This window comes from Microcebus murinus, chromosome 18 (assembly GCF_040939455.1).
Source record: "Microcebus murinus isolate Inina chromosome 18, M.murinus_Inina_mat1.0, whole genome shotgun sequence".
NCBI lineage: Eukaryota > Metazoa > Chordata > Mammalia > Primates > Cheirogaleidae > Microcebus > Microcebus murinus.
Genome location: NC_134121.1, coordinates 13,478,252 through 13,495,628, shown reverse-complemented (window position 1 = coordinate 13,495,628; position 17,377 = coordinate 13,478,252). Strand labels below are relative to the sequence as shown.

Sequence of the window (17,377 nt, the reverse complement as noted above, 5' to 3'; positions counted from 1 at the left end):
CACTTGTAAACAAATGCAAAATAAGGAGATAATCGTTCCAACACAGGAATGAACACCCTGCAGCAGGAGAAGAACCTACATCTGTCCTGAGGCCTCAGAAAGGTCTTCACTGAGAAAAGGAGCTTTGAGCTGAGAGAACAAGTGAAAGTCCCCAGTGGACCAGCCTGGGGAGCGAGCTCCGTGGAGGACACAGAGAACGGTGACAAGGGAGCAAACAGTGCATTCACAGAAGGGCAAGCGGCTAAGTCTAACTGGAGTATAGAGTCAGATGGAAAGTGCGGGAGGCTGGGAGAACAGGCGTCGAACAACAGCCTTTCTTTCATGAGGGGACTTACTATATGGATACAATTCCCACCCCAGCCTACAAAATGATTTTAAAGTTTGTCTAGAAATATAAGTGTGAGAATTGCCAAGAATTTGTTGAGAAAGAAGAATAAGGAAGAAAGGAAAAAAAGCATAGCTCTACTAAACCTTAAAATATGTCGTAAAACTACCACAGTTGAAATTGTGTCGCTCTTTCCCCACCACCGTTGAGTGACACGGAGGCAGAGGCTCAGGTGGGTTCAAGATTTGGCTTTGCCCGCGACCCACTGCCAGGGCCAAGGAAGACGCTGGTGCTGGAGTGTAATGGACGTTAATGTTGCTTTACAGGAGGTACTGAGGACCACCCTCATCCATGATGGCCTTGCACGTGGACTTGGCGAAACTGCCACAGCCTTAGACAAGCGCCGAGCGCATCTTTGTGTGCTTGCGTGCAACTGTGATGAGCCTACGTATGTCAAGCTGGTGCAGGCCCTTTGTGCTGAACACCAAATCAACCTAATTAAGGTTGATGACAACAAGAAACTAAGGGAATGGTTAGGTCTTTGCAAAATTGACAGAGAAAGGAAACCCCATCTGAGGTGGTTGGTTGCCATTGTGCTAAAGACTATGGCAAAGAATCTCAGGCTGAGGAGGCCATTGAAGAGTACTTCAAATGCAAGTAGTGAAGAAATAAAAACTTTGGCTTATGTTCCTTAAAAAAAAAAAAAAAGGAAATTGTGTGGTCTTGGTGAGGATTAGAAAGACAGATAAAGAAATAGAATAGGAAGTACATAAATGCATGCAAGTTTATATTACTAGACCTATGACAATAAATGTGGCATTTCAAATCAAGATCAAAGTGGTGAATTATTCAAAAGATGGTATTGGAGCAATATCTAAACTATTTGGTAAAAAAGTTGGATTCCCATCCTTTCCCCATCATTCACAAAATAAATTCTAGATCAGCTCTGTGCAATAGAACTTTCTGTGATGATGGGAATATTCTGTCTCAAATCTGTCCCATGTGGCAGCCCCTAGCCACAAGTGATGACAGAGCATTTAAAATGGAGCTAGTACACTGAAATTTAAATTTAAATAGCAATTTGTGGCTAGCATCTACCATACTGAACAACATAGTTCTAGATGAACTAACAATACTGATATAGGAAAGAAAAGAAAAATACTAGAATGAAATATATAATATTGGGGTGAAGGCCTTCTTTAATATAATATCAAAAGCAGAAATCATGAGAGAAAAGATTGCTTCGACTACCTAAAAATGTAAAACTTTAGAGTACATGAAATTCAGTAAGTTAAAAGATAGGAAAATATTTTCCTCATACATGACAGATAAAGGATTTACATTCTTACATAAAGATTATAAATTAATAAATTAATTGTAAGTTATAGTACAATTTTAAATTAATATTGCAAATTAATAAAAAAAGCCTTAGAAAAATAAAGGACATGAATAAGAAAATTACAATATATAAAGGCAACTGAAGGTATTTAAAAAAAAAAGAAGAAATACAAATGTCCAATAAATATGAAAAAACTTCAACCTCACTGCTGATCACAAATTCACCAGTCAGAACAATGAGATAATTCCTCGAACTAGTGATGCCTTAAAAAAATGTTGCTACAAGGCCGGGAACTGTGGCTCACACCTGTAATCCTAGCACTCTGGGAGGCCGAGGCGGGTGGATGGCTCAAGGTCAGGAGTTCAAAACCAGCCTGAGTAAGAAGAGGGAGACCCAATCTCTACTATAAATAGAAAGAAATTAATTGGCCAACTAATATATATAGAAAAATTAGCCAGGCATGGTGGTGCATGCCTATAGTCCCAGCTACTCGGGAGGCTGAGGCAGTAGGATTGCTTGAGCCCAGGAGTTGGAGGTTGCTGTGAGCGAGTCTGATGCCACAGCACTCACTCTAGCCTGGGCAACAAAGCGAGACTCTGTCTCAAAAAAGAAGTCAAAATACTCCAAAATCTGAAATTTTGAAGGCCAACATGACACCACGAGTGGAAAATTCCACACATACGTAACATAAATTTTGTTTTATGCACAAAATTATTAAAAATATTATATACAGGCTAGGTATGGTGACTCATGCCTGTAATCTCAACACTCTGGGAGGCTGAGGCGGAAGGATTGCTTTAGATCAGGAGTTCAAGATCAGCCTCAGCAAGAGTGAGATCCCGTCTCTACAAAAAATACAATAAATTATCTGGACATGGTGATGTATGCCTGTAGTCCCAGATACCCTGGAGGCTGAACCAGGAAGATCTCTTGAGGCCAGGAGTTTGAGGTTGCTGTGAGCTATGATCACACCGCTGTGCTAGAGCACAGCCCGGGCAACAGAGCAAGACTCTGCCTAAAAATAAAAAGATAAAATTACCTTCAGTCTCTGTGTAGAAGGTGTATATGAATCATAAATGAATTTTGTGTTTCAAAGTGGGTCTCATCCCTAAGATATCTCATTATACATACGGCAAATAACCCAAATCCAAAAAAGTCCAAAATCTGAAAGCTTCTAGTCCCAAACCTTTCAGATAAGGGATACTCAGCCTATGGTGGGAGGGAGTAGGGAAGCAGGCACTTCCTATGTTGTGTGTGCAAGTGTAAATTGGTGCCAACTTTCTGCAAAACAATTTAGCAATAAAGATCAAATTGCACATTCTTGAGTCAAATTTTAAGTGTTTTTATATCCATCATGTTTATTTTACATGAAAATGCACAAATTAAGACCCTTAGATTTAGGGTCTATGATGGCTATAAACCAGGTCCCGTTTCAGGTTACACTTGGCTTCCCTGTGGCAAAGGGGAGCTGTGGGAAGGTGGGACAGCACCCTGAAAGGTCAGGCAAGTATAAGCACCTCCTTCCACTGAGCATTTATTTAGCTGTGTGCCAAGCACTTTGCAAACAGCATCTCATTTAATTCTCACAACAACCTCACTAAGTAGATAGCATCTCTCCATTTTATAGTTGTGGAAACAGGCCCAGAAGAGTTCAGTGCAATCAATATGCAGCCAGAAAGCCAGGGTTTGAAGCCAGGTCTGTAACTTCAAGCTGTGATCCCGTTGTTGGCAAGGACTCCAGAGCCACAGGTAGCATCGAGGCACACTTGGGGCAAACCTGTAACTTGTAAGACTCCCCCTAAACAGAGAAGCTATGGCCCTGGGTCCTCCTGATTAGGAGCAGTGACCTCACCAGGGAAGCCTGGCAGACAGCTCCTGGAGCACAACATACTGGTCTCTTAGATGTCCCCTTTCTGGGCTCCGAAGCAAAGAAAATTGGTGTATCTGTGAGTTGGAAGGAACAGGGCTTTAACTAGTCTGAAAAGACTAACTTGTTGGGGCTGAGACAGGGTAGAGCTCTCAGAAAAGGAATCTGAGGAATCGAGTGTCCTCAGACTTTTCCATCTGCTCTTCGACAAGGACCTGCCAAGTGACGGCGGAATGCTGTGTGTGTGCCCAGCCTTGTCTCGTCTCATCCGTCTCACACTTTGGGCTGGGGCAGTAGGTTCTCCAGCCGGGGAGGGTGGGGGTAAGCTCCTTGGGGGGGGAGAACTCCCAGCTTCCTCTTGCAGCATAGTTCGAGCCTGGTACCGTGAGTGCTCGGAGGGAAAGGGGAAAGTGGGAGGGGAAAGCCGGACGCCAGTTGGTCTCCATCACCGCTCAGAAAGCAGCTTGGATCAACACTGCAGCCCGAGTTGGGTCTCTGCTGAGGGAGATGGCCGGGACATTTTCCAGAGCGGCTGGACCCGCCCAAATGAACAGGGCAAGGGCAGGAGAACCCAGCGAAGAATGGTCCCTATGGGCAGGGCGGACAAGAGGGGGTAGGGTTTGCTGAGAGGAAGAGAGGGGAGTATAGAGATCAATTTTTATTTGAAAAATTACAGACCTGCCTATTTCCTCAAAGAAAGGAATATCGTTCCTTTGTTTCTGCTTTTAAAGCTGCAAGAAAAAGTAGCGTGTGAGCTTGGCCCCAGCTCTGCCAAGTGTCAGCGGCGCTGTGGGTGGAGCGGGCTGGGAAACCAGAAGGTGTTCTGTTGAGGGCCCTTTGAGTGTGAAGGACAGAGGTACTCACTTTTCCTCCAAGATAAGGCTCCCTGGGACGCTTGTTAAAAACATTCCCAAGTTCTGCCCCATACCTATTCAACCAGAATCCCCAGGGGGTGAGCCTGGGAATCTGTATTTTAATCTGAAACACCAAATGAGCCTTCTATCATCTGGGGTGTATTATATTCTTACATCGGGAAAATTCAGGAATAGCTGATAGGTGACAGGACACCTCTAAACTCCCTCGCCCCTATTTTGGAGAAAGGAAGAGAAAAGGGAGACTGAGGCTCACAACATCGGCCTTTAAGGAGTCTGTGATCCCTGAGTCCTTCTGTTCCTTTTGATGTCCCCAACCTGGTACTCAGCAGCCCCAGGACTCTCAGGGTCTTCCATGAACTTGCTCTGCTTACATCCGGGGACCCAGAAGGGAGCATTGGGGAAGCAGCACTGGGTTCGAGGGGCACAGCCCAGGACAGGGTTTGGGAAACTGGGGTTCTGCCTTGGCTCTACCGCTGATCTTGGCGGAATAGCCCTGCGGGGCCCTGAGCCAGTGCTTGATTTTCCTGGGCTGCAGTTTCTTCAGCAGTAAAATGGGGACAATTAATGAGCTCACTGATTATCCAATAGTCAATAAATATTCTTGAGGTCTAACTGTTAGGGACTGTCTTTTAGTTCTGCAGGAAGTATCCGGTGAGGTTTTGGCAGAGGAAATGCTCGGAGCGGCGTGAAGCTCGTTCTCAGCCTTCCCCAAAGGGGAGCACCATGGACGTGGGCTGCTAATGGTGTTCCGTGAAAATAAAAAGGGTTCTGTATTCAGTTGAGGAAACGCTTGATCAAATTGAATTAGACGGTCTTTGATTTAAGACTTCTCTGAGTCTTTTATTGAATGTGCACTGTAACTTGCCAGGGAGAGAGAGAGAGAGAGAGAGAGAGAGAGAGAGAGAAAGAAAGAGAGAGAGTGTGTAGGGGGATGTAATCATCAGATCACCCCAGACTTATTTGTTTGGTGCTACCATTAATTATTAGAGCATCTCTTTTTTTTCCCTCCTTTTAAAAATTGTGGTAGAATATTTATAACATAAAGTTTGTCATTCGGTGGCACTAAGCACATTGTTGTGCAACCATCACCATCATCCCTTTCAGGACTTTTTCATCTCCCCAAACTGAAACTCTCTACCCATGTAACATTAACTGCCCATTCCCCTCTCCCCTGGCTCCTGGCAACCACCCATCCTGCTTTCTGTCTCTATGAATTTGACTACTCACATAAGGGAAATCACACAATATTTGCCCTTTTATGTGGGGCTTATTCCACTTAGCATCATGTCCCCAAAGTCCATCTGTGGTGCAGCATGTGTCAGCATCTCCTTCCTATTAAGGCTGTGTGTGAACGCTGCATCTTGTTTATCCAAGCATCCATCCATGAACATGTGGGTTGTTCCCACCTTTTGGCTGTTATTCATCATGCTACTGCGAAGGGAAGTTTACAAATATCTGTTTGAGCTTTGAATCCCCACTTGCAGTTCATAAATGAAATTGCTAGATGATGGGCTAGTTTTCTGTGGAACACACTTTGGAAACACTGCTCTTTCTAGCTCTGCGGGAGTACTGTGAAATGAGAAAATGTCTGACTTTTCAGGGGTATCCTGCTCTGAATGATGCAGTGGGAAAACATCCTGGGTTAGGAATAAGGACTTGAATTCCTCCCTGACCTCTGTGGGCCTTAGTTTCTATAATGGGTAAATAAGTTTGATAAACTGGATGATTTTTTGAAATCTAGGATTCTTTGACCTAATGTGGTCCCCTCCCGCAGAAGCATGGCATCATGATGGGCGGTGGGTGAGGGGTGAGGGCAGTGGGGGGAGAAGCCTGGGGAGGACAATAGTAGCATTCGATGAGGGATAACTTAATTTCTTTGTCCTTCAACCTTGACATTTTAATTTTTTAACCTGTGGTTGACTCTTGATCAACATGGGTTTGAACTGCATGGGTCTGCTTATATGTGGATTTTCTTCTACCTCTGCCACCCCTGAAACAGCAAGCCCAACCCCTCCTCCTCCTCCTCCTCCTCCTCCTCCTCCTCCTCCTCAGCCTACTCAACCTGAGGAAGATGAGGATGAAGACCTTTATGATGATCACTTCCACTGAATCAATAGGAAATATGTTTTCTTAATGTCATTTTTTTTTTTTTTTTGAGACATAGTCTCACTCTGCCCAGGCTAGAGTGAGTGCCGTGGCATCAGTCTAGCTCACAGCAACCTCAAACTCCTGGGCCCAAGCAATCTTTCTGCCTCAGCCTCCCAAGTAGCTAGGACTACAAGCATATGCCACCATGTCCAGCTAATTTCTTCTATTTTTGTTAGAGATGGGGTCTTGTTCTTGCCCAGGCTGGTCTCAAACTCCTGAACTCAAAGTATCCACCTGCCTCGGCCTCCCAGAGTGCAACGATTACAGGTGTGAGCCACGGCGCCCAGCCCAGCTAACTCTATTGTAAGAACACATTATATAATACATATAACATACGAAATATCTGTTAACTGTTTATATTATCAGTAAGGCTTCTGATCAACAGTAGGCTATGAGTAGTTAAGTTTTGGAAGAGTCAAAACTTACATGCAGATTTTCAATTGCAAGGGGGATGGGGGGGGATTGGTGCCCCTAACCTCCACGTTGTTTAAGGATCAACTGCATTTTCTTTTCTTTCATGAGGGAAAACAATATTTAGCTTTTTCCTCTCCTTTATGCGTCAAGATCCGTGGCTAGGGCTCTCTCTGAGCTCCTCTGTCTCTAGGGCTGGCATCATGGCTGTGGACGCCCTCTGCTCTTTCGGCCTCCCCTCCTCAGTCTAGTGGCTGGTGGGGAATGGAGAACTGCTGTGTCTTGTTAGAGCGGCTTTCCTTTTCTTCCCTCATTAGAAACACAAAAGAAAGAGTAGTCCCACGAGTTTGTGTCTAGGCCCCTGAGGGGGAACCTCAGGAATTACCCTTTCCCCTGGGAGGATGAGTACTTTTCCACTTTCCTCTTCAGAAGTACAGCCTTCCCTCTCCCAGTAGGAATCTCTGGCTGCTCCTTGAATTTTAAATATAATAACCAGGTTTATACATTAAGAAAGCTTTTCCTGGTTCCCTTAGCAACAGCTCTAACTTGGATGGCTCGCCATAGCTCGTTCTAAAGGAACTTGGGCATTTCATTACAATAACATCCCACTGATCCAGAAAGGAAGAAATCTTAACCTTTCAGAACCAGGACAATCTAAAATTAAGCCACAAAGCAAAACAAAATCCTTTGAGCCCCTGGAATAACCTTCACAAAGTCTCACACTGAAGGCAAGAGCTTTATTTGTAAGAAAAGTCTTTAGACCCTGAGATTCTATTTACCCTTTTTTAGCAAATTCTTCTTGACAGTGAATAAAAAATGGAGAGGGGCTGCTAGCAGCAGACACGTCAGCAGCAGTGAGCAGTGTCAAACCATCTGGTAGCCCGAGGACAAAGACGACAGAAAAACTATAAAAAGCAGATATAATACTGTGCTGTGACAGTTTTGACAGATTCCAATCAAAATGGATAAAATAAACTAAGTGTCGGGTTTTTGTAGAAATAAGCTTCAGTTATCTGGAAAGCACATTGGTTTTTGAAGAATTCAGTGCTGGCAGAGCTGCATAGTTGAAGCATAGCTATGCTTTGAACCAAAAAAAAAAAAAAAAACCTAGCAAGGCATGCAAACAAAGATTTCAAATCTATCAATTGGTTGGATCCCCAGGGGTATGTCCAGGGCTGGGGGAAACAGGTGAAGTCTTAACTAAGACTGAAGCCCAAGATTTTATGAAAGTCTGATGCTTCTGTATAGAAAAAAAACCTGACATTTTAAATGCACAAGCAGTCCTTATGTTTAGGCGGAGGCTGGGAGTTGAGCCTGAGGGCAACTTGCAGTGTTGATTTAGGGAAAGTACTTTAATGGGCTTTGACTCTGTAAAGGTAAAGCCGGCATCCAGTTGGAATTCCAGTGTGGAATGGGGACTGCTGTGCTCTGCGTGGTAATGTAAATGATTGTCTCCCATGGGTAGAGCTGCATCGCAGCACGGTTTCTACGATTATTGATTCTTCTGGGGAGATGTGTGATTCAGTCTTATCCAAGACGGGGCATAGTGATGGGAAATCCAGGAAAGACCACTGGGGCAAACCTCCACCCCAGGCTGACCCAGGTTCCCTAGGTAGCAGGGCGGTGACAGCTGGAGGCAACCTGAACTCTCCTGCTGACGGTCTCCCAGACCCTGTTATTCAAGAGCAGCTATGCAAGAGGAGTAAAGGGAACCCTTGCGCACTGGTGGTGGGAATGTAAAGTAGTACAGCCGTTATGGAAACCTGTATGGAGGTTCCTCAAAAAACTAAAAATAGAAATACTATAGGATCCAGAAATCTCACCTCTGGGTATTTACCCAGATTTGAAATCAGTTTGAAGAGATGTCTGTACCCCCGTGTTCACTGCAACTGTAGTCACAGTAGCCAAGTTACAGGAGGAGCCTAGGTGTCCATCAGCAGATGAATGGATAAAAAAAAAATGTGGTATAGATACAAAATGAAATACTATTTCGTCTTTAAAAAGAAGGAAAGTCTATCATTTATGACAACATGGATGGAAGTAGAGAACATCATGCTAAGTGAAATAAACCAGACATGGAAAGACAAAGACTGTATGTTCTCACTTCCGTGGAGAATCAAAAACAATAGAACTCATAGAAGTAGAGAGTAGAATGGTGGTTATAGAGGCTGGGGATGGGAGGAGGGGAGGTGATGGTCAAAGGGTACAAAATCTCAGTTAGACAGGAGGAATAAGGTTGGTTTTTTTTTTAGATCTATAGTACAGCATGGTGACTATAGTTAATAATAGTGTATTTTACACTTCAAAATTACTGAGTCACAAAAAAATGGTTAAGTATTTGAAGTGACAGATATGTTCATTAACTTGATTTAAGTTATCTACATTGTATTCATAAATTATAACATCACTTTATACTCCATAAATATATAATATAATTATATACAATGCACAATATATAATTATAAAGGGTAAATTTACAAACAATAAAAAAATAAATTAAAAAGAACACCTATGCAAGGTAGACTTTAGGCAATGTGCTCATCCCAGAGCATGGTTCTGATGCCATTAGGAGCCACGGGCAGGAGCACATTCTTGGGGGGTTCCCCTGAGAGGAATGGATGTTTCATGCTTAGTCATCCTGGAGCTGGAAATAGGACTTGGAAGGAGCCATGGACTCCTAGAGGAAAAAACTGCTTTCCGTTCTTGGAGTCTTGAGGAATAAAAAGTCTAGAGGCAAAGTTTCTCTAGGATACTTCCATTGTGGGAGGTAAGTTGGATTCTGCAAAGGGGGACATGTCAGAGACCACAGAGAGACCCCCAAGAGAAGAAGGGTCGCCAGATAAAATTCTAGACTTCCAGTCAAATTTGAATTTCAGATAAGCAACAAATAATATTATAGCATAAGTATGTCCCAAATATCGCTTGGGACATACTTACACTGAAAAAAACTGTTGTTTATCTGAAATTTAAATTTAACTGGGAGTCCTGTATTTTTTGTTTGCTAACTCTGGCAACCCCAAGAAGGGGACCTCTGTGAAGATCCTTCATACTGTCCTTCTATCACCTCCAAGCTTTTGGTAAAGTCTCTTTAAGTATTAAAGTTGGCCTCAGCCCTGCTGGGGACACTTGAGGGAGGGGTCTGTGCCCACACTTGGAGTGAAGCCACACTGAAGGGAGGGCAGCCACTGCCAGAAGAGTCACGCTGTGGACTGAAGAGGGGTCCTCGGAGAGAAGAGCGTGGGGTGGAGAGTGGGGATCTAGGCAGATTTGTAGCTTTCGTGAGCACTTCTGCTGGAGTCCTAGAAAACTTGTTGAGCAGAGCCTGGTAAGAGTGTGTGGGCAAGGAGGCTGGGGCCCTGTGCTGCCGTGATTTGGACATTAAAGGGCAGCATGACCTCATAAGCCAGTAAAGATCAGAGTTAGGGACATTTGTGACCTCCAAGTTATCATAACACAATGTCAACATGCAACTTCTCCTGTTGTCTCCATTTCAGCGGAGCCCCCTAAGCTGAGACCAGAGGATGTTCTGTGCCCTCGTCCTCTACATGATGGCTCCAAATCTTCTGTGGAGAACTCGCTAAAGAGTGATCCCAAAAGCCAGTCTGAAGACTCTCAGAGCATCGACCACTGGAGGCTGCAGAAGGGGAGCTTGGGATTCTACCAAGAGATTGGAAAGGGAGGGTTTCCCAGCAAGTCATCGGGATGTGGTGCAAAGGGCGATGGGATGCCTGACGTTCAAGGGCTTAGAGAGCCAGGCCCGTGTGCCCTGGGGCCTGCCACGCCCGGGGAACTAAGGTAGAACAGCTCAGGGCAGCTGCCTGGGAACAGGCTGCACTTGCATTGTGTGGTAGGTCACGGGCGAGTGGGCTTTCCCATGGGCCCTGTGCACCCCTGGAGGGTGGCTGGGCTTATGTTATCTTGAAAAAGGAGCCCGTGATGAATCTAAAAAGAATTATGCTGAGTGACAGAAGCCAGATCAAAAAAAGAGTGCATACTCTACAATGCCGTTTATATAAAACCAAACCAATCGATAGTGCCAGAAAGCAGAGCAGTGTTGCCTGAGATTGTAGGGGATGGACAGGAGACAGGACTTACTAAGGGCCATGAGGAAACTTCTGGGAGCGATGAAAGGACACATTTTCTTGATTACAGTGCATGGGCCTCTCCAAAAGTCAAAACTTATCAAATAGTGCACCTTAAGTATGTGCAGTTTATTTATAAATCTCCATAGAGCTATTTAACTTAAAAGGGGCTGCATGTGAAAGGGCTTTCTGCCAGAAGAAAGAGGTTGGATCTGGAAGGTGGAGGGGAGGAGGGCTAGGTCAGAAGTTGTTAGCTATAGAGTGCTCTGCCTGGGCCAGAAAGGAGTGCCGTGGGCTACCCCAGTGGGAGACTCTCTGGGGAATCCGTCACAGAGACCTTGTCACAAAGAGCCAGCATCTGACCACCTGCCTCACCCAGAGGGCACTCCCACCCCTAGACCCCATTCTGCAAGGGCTCGAGGCAGTCGGGTGAATGGCAGAGGCGTGGAAGAGTAGTACTCTAGGGAAATAAGGAGGAAGCCAACCGTGACTCCCCTTCCTATTACAAATTTCCAAACCTGGGCTGGGAGAGCAGCTTTCAAATGGTTGAGAGACTAGGGTTTTGATATTAGATTTGATCTCAGTTTTTAAACCTAATGACGAATGGTTTGTTAATTCCTGCAAGACCGTGGTGTGGAAAAAATAAAATTGTTTCCGGCTTTGCATACCAATGAGTGTGGCTCATTCAATAACCAATTACATTTTATTATAGAGACTATCTACCTGCTCTACCTACCTACTGAGGAGCAAATGATGTGCCGATTATTCTTAATCACCTCAGTGGGAAACTAAGAAAAACAGCATGCGTGGGGATATTCCTGGCTGAAGGAGTTTTGCAGAAAAACAACAAAGGCACTTTCTGAGGCAATGGTAGTCACGGGGGTAAGAGCATGGACTCTGAAGCTAGACTGCCTGGATTGAGTCCTGGTTCTTCCACTTCCGGGTTGTATGACCTTAAGCAAGTTGTATGATCCCTGCCTTGGTTATTTCATTTATGAAATGGGGATCATGATAATAGCTTAGGCTAAGTTGCTCTGCAATAACAAACAACTCCAAAAACCCAGTGGCTTATGACAACAAATATTTATTTCTTGCTTATATCACATGTCCATTGTGACATGGCCTTGGCTCTTCCCGCTGGGACCAGCCTAAGGAGCAGCCCTGATCTGGAATATTGCTGAGGTCAGGGCGGCAGGAAAGAGGGGCTCATGGTGGATCCAGGCAATGGCTCCTAAGGCTTCCTCTTGAAAATAACATGCCGCTTTTGTCTACATTTCCTTGGCCAAAGCTGGTTACATGGCTAAGTTTGATGTCAATGTAGTGGGGAGGTGTAATTGTCCCACAAAGAGGTACAGAGAATATTTGGAACAATAATACAGTCGTCTGCAGTGCTTCTATGTAAAATGCCTAAAATTGCACCTGGTAAGTGCTATATAAGGGCTATTATTACTACTTCTTTTTCCATTTGAATTTACTTGGTAGTTTTCGTAAGTAGGCCGGTTGCTCTCAGAGCCTGATTGAGAAATAGTCCCTACACTGGGGACTGCCTGATTTGGCAAGAATCACCAAAGCACCTGGGAGGAACCCTAACTAAGAAATGGTTGGAACCTGGACCTCAAAGCCTAATTTAAGGGTCTCATTGAAACATTCTTATGAACAGGAATAAATAACACTGTGTTTTTCCGGGCCGATCTCTGCAAGTGTCTCCCTGAAAGACAGGCATCAAGGTAATGGGTAATCATGTCTCAGCTATTTCAGGAGCCTGCAAAGCTCAGCCTCTGCAAAGTTATTCTTGACTTGCTTGTCTCAAGGCAGACGGCAGCAGCTCCACTTCTGTTAAATGCTCAAGACCACGGAGGGAGCAAGCCTGGGCCCTGGGCCAGCGCCCTGTTTCCTGGCCAACAACTTTTCCATGAAGCTCGATGGGGACCCAGACTGCCCCCTCGGGGGTCTGACACAGAAGGTCTTCCTGGTGTGTATTCGGTTTGAGTTTTCAACAGGGCAGTCCAAGCCTGGGACTGGAGGTTGTCACTGGATCAGAGGGAGGGGGGATTTTTCGCCATCCTGGAGCCTCAAGGCCAGAGTGGCTACTAGACAGGGCCCTTCTTGGCTCTCAAAGACTCTTCTCAGCCCCTCAGAGCATTTTAAAGCCCTCCCATCCAGAGCATGCAAGAGACCAAAACTCACCAGACTGTTGCAAGCTGGGAACTAAAGCAGACTAGCTGTATTTTCAGTTCCTATGACACCAGCTTTAATTTTATTCTCTTTCTTCTAATGGCTTGCAAACCATTCCAGAATGCACCATGCAGCCACTCTCTTCCTCATCTTAACTCTTTTCTCCTTATCAGTTCAATTCAAGATGACAAACATTTATTTTCAATTATTTTCTGGTGAGTAAAATAGGCACTGACCAAGGACTTTAGACCATATAGACAAGGTTTGAATCCCAGTCCTGCCGCTCACAAGCTCTAAGTGAGTAATTCACAAGTATCTTTACTGCAGGGCCAGAGGTGATAAGGCTGCAGCAGAGCTCTGGAGCACTAGACATTCGTGCTATAGTTAGGTGATGAGGGCTTCCTGGAGGAGGTGGCATTTGAGCTGGGCTTTGAAGGATGATGCTGAGGGTTGTATGTGTCCACCAGAAAGATTTGTTCGAATCTTAACCTCTGGTACCTGTGAGTGTGACCTTATTTAGCAAAAGGGTCTTTGCAGATATAATTGAGTTAAGATAGGGATCATACTGGATTAAAGCGAGCTCTAAACCAGTCACTGGTGTCCTAACAAGAAGAGGGGAATTTGGACACAGATACAGACACAAATGCAGGGAGAATGCGATGTGACAACAATGCCAGAGATTGGAGTGATGTGTCTACAAGCCAAGGATTGCTGGCAGCCACTAGGAGCTGGGAAGAGACAAGGAAATCTCCTTCCCTGGAGCCTTCAGAGAGACATGGCCTTGCTGATGCCCTGATCTCAGATGTCCAGCTCCAGACTGTGAGAGCATCAGTCTCTGTTGGTGTCAGCCACCCGGTTTGAGGGTCGTGCGTTATGGCAGGCCTAAGAAACTGACGGAGATGGCTGGGACTTTAAGATGGAGGAAAGGACTCTTATGTAGACAGCTACTATGAGCAAATGTAACAGCTTTTGAAAGCATATGGCGTCTTTGGGAAATAATGAGTAATTTGGTGTGACTGGAGCAAGGAAGAAAGAGCGGAATACAGTGGAAGATGATGATGGAAGTAAAGGCTGAGCCTTCAGTGCAGGGCTGAGGAGTTTGGCCTTTATCCTCTATGGGGTGGGCAGCCAGTACTGTTTTTGACTGGAGCCTGAACTGTGCTTCAGATAAATGCTTTCATCATTTGGAGATGAGACACAGCCATCCCAGTATGGCTTTGAGTTTCTTTTTGTCTTTCTCGCTGGTTTTAGCCCCAGTGACATTAGGTGGCGCTGGGCTTTGTGCCACAGGATGGATGGCTCAAAGGTAGGGACAGGTCTTATTTGTCTTTGCATCCTCAGCATGTAGCCCAGTGGAGGTAACACGTTGCATTATTCAGAGCTTTAGCTGTAGGTAAGAGGAACGTAATTTTGCCAAAGCAACCAGGAAATTCACTGGCTCACAAAACAGAAAGAAAGTGGGGGGAGGAGGGGAAAGGGTATTTATTGAAATCTTAAAATCTGTACCCCCATAATATGCTGGAATAAAAATAAAAAAGAGAGAAAAAAATGAGAGGGTGTATTCGTTTGCTAGAGCTGCTGTAACAAATGACCACAAACTTGTGTGGCTTAAAACAACAGAAAATTTTGTTTGCATGTAGAGAAAAAATGAAAGATAAAAAAGAAAAAAAAAAACCAGAAAATTATTCTCACAGTTCTGGAGGCTAGAGGTCTGAAGTCAAGGTGACAGCAAGGTCGACTGCTTCTGGAAGCTGTCAGGGAGGTTCTGTTCCATGCCCTTCTCTGGGCTTTGGGTGCTGGCAGCAATCCTGAGCATTCCTTGGCTTGTGAACACCTGACTCCATTCTCTGCTTCCATGGTCACATGGTGTTCTCCTATGTGCCCGTCTCTATTATGTCTCTTCTCCTCTTCTTATAAGGACCCCTGTCATATTGGATTAAGGCCCGCCCTAATCAAATACAACCCCATTTTAACTCAATTACATCTGCAAAGACTCCGTGTCCAAATAAAGTCATATTTATAGATACTGGGGTAGGACTTCAACATATCTTTTTGGGGGACACAGTTCAACCCACAAGAGATGGACAGCTGACTTCAGGCATGGCTGGCTTCAGAGGCTCAAGCAGTGTCATCAGGGCTCTGTCTCTTTGGTGTTCAGATAGGCTCTCTGCCTGACGGTCACAAGCAGCCCAAGAATATAAGTATATGGTGGTAGTACATGTGGTTACGGGAAAGTGGCAGTGAACAGTACTTGCATATCATGCTATGGAGGCCAAGAGGGACAGTGAGTCGGGAGAGATGACAGCAAGGCATGATTGGTGAGAAAGAGCAGAGGCAAATTGAAGACAGTTTGGATCAGGAGCAGAGATAGGGGAGGGGTGGTGCCAGCGGAGTGGAGCTATTATGTCTACCCTGGACACCTTGTTACCTGGTGAGGACAGGTCTCTTTAAAGGGTCCAGTAAAGAGCAAGTGTCCAATACGAGGCTTGAGGAAAAGCTCTCTTTTTATGTAGAGCTTGGTGTCTCCTGCCAGGATGGGTGGGGTGAGACCTGTAGCTTTCCTTGTATAGTTTCCATTCCCCCTTCCTCTGGTGACAGCATCATCCTTTTCCTTAAGGATAATCTCCCTGCCACTGCCCACCACCCCCACGCCCCCACTGCCAGCTGCGGCTCCAGCTCCTGGGGTCTCCAGACAGCGCAGGACTGGGCCATCAGGAGAGTCCACCCCTGACTGGCTCAGGGAAAGGCCTCCCGTCTGTCTAGTGAGCCCTAATCCCTAGATTTTTTCTAGAGCTATTGGGGAAGAGAAGCACTCTTCTCTGTGGGGGGCGGGAGGGGTGCTAAACTGGTAGGATGTAAGTGTGAGGCTGCTGGGGACCATCTGTGCCACCACGTGGGAGAGGCTGCCTCTGGAGGAAATCAAGACAGAAGAGAGCAGAGCTGAGAAACGCAGAGAGAGAACCTGGGTCCAGGGACATGGTCAAGCAAATGCATCTGGCCAAGCCTAAAACAACATCTTCCCAGAATCCACATGGGCCAATGGATTCCCTTCTCTGCTTCAACTGAGGAGGTGTGTGAGTAGGCGTCCCCTCTCCTAAGCAAGAGTCCAGACTCCACAGGGCTGCTGCTCAAAAACACCTCTGTCTTCGGTTGGGTTGCACTGCAGACAGCTAAAGGTGGCCCGGGTGCCTGCCACCTCCAAGGAGGTGGGACAGAAGGTCATGGGGTTCCACCTTCTCCTCTTGCCCTTAAGTGTTTTGTTAAGAAGAAAGTATTCAGTCCAATTAGCTGTGTAGAAAAATAAATAAATAAATAAATAAATAAATAAATAAATAAATAAATAAATAAATAAAAAAAGAAGAAAGCAGAGGCTGGATCAGTGCTACCTTGAGTTTCTCTGATCTTACCCTTTATGCTTGGTGTTACCCCAGGCTGTCGCTGTAGGAACTACCCTAAACCTTTCTCTGACTTTCTTGGCCTGCTATAACTAATATGGAGTTGTAAGCAGTTGCATCACACACCCTTGCTAAAAATAGGCTTTATTTAATTCCATGTGTTTGCATTGTACTTAGTGCTCCTGATTTTCACATCTCATTTGATTTTCACAACAACCTGAAAGGCAAGAGTCCTGGGACCACATGTGGCCTTCTGCATCCTTGAGTGCACCCTTTTCTGAATCCAAATTTTGCATAACAAATCCTTTTAATAAAGGGATCTCTTCTGTGAAGTTTGGATTTGATCGAGAGGCTGCACTTGGGGCTCTGGAGGGCCACACGTGGCCTTGAGGCTTCAGGTTCCCCAGCCCTGGCAAGACTGATATTACTATTATTATTATTATTGTTATTTCCACCAACATACAGATGAGGAAACTGAACCAGTGGTTTAAGGGTACATGACTACAGTGTGATTGCTGGATTGCTGTTGAGCTATAATCACAAAGAAGTGAGATTGGGGCCCCGTTCATCCATTTACCCACCTATTTGTTTATTATTATTATTATTATTGTTAATTAAGGATCTACAAGAGCCAGGTTCTTTGCTGGTTTTGATAAAGTTTAAAATAAACAAATAAGATGTGAGTCCTGCCTTCAAAGATTTCATGGTCTGTGATGAATGTTAAAGGCATGTTTCTAAATTATAATATTAATAAGATAGG

The 17,377-nt window shown here is 45.0% G+C and overlaps 1 pseudogene; it reads left to right on the top strand.

The window, feature by feature from the left end:
- The first annotated feature begins 627 nt into the window (after window positions 1-627).
- Window positions 628-986, top strand: LOC105878393 (small ribosomal subunit protein eS12-like; annotated as a pseudogene).
- The last annotated feature ends 16,391 nt before the right edge of the window (window positions 987-17,377 follow it).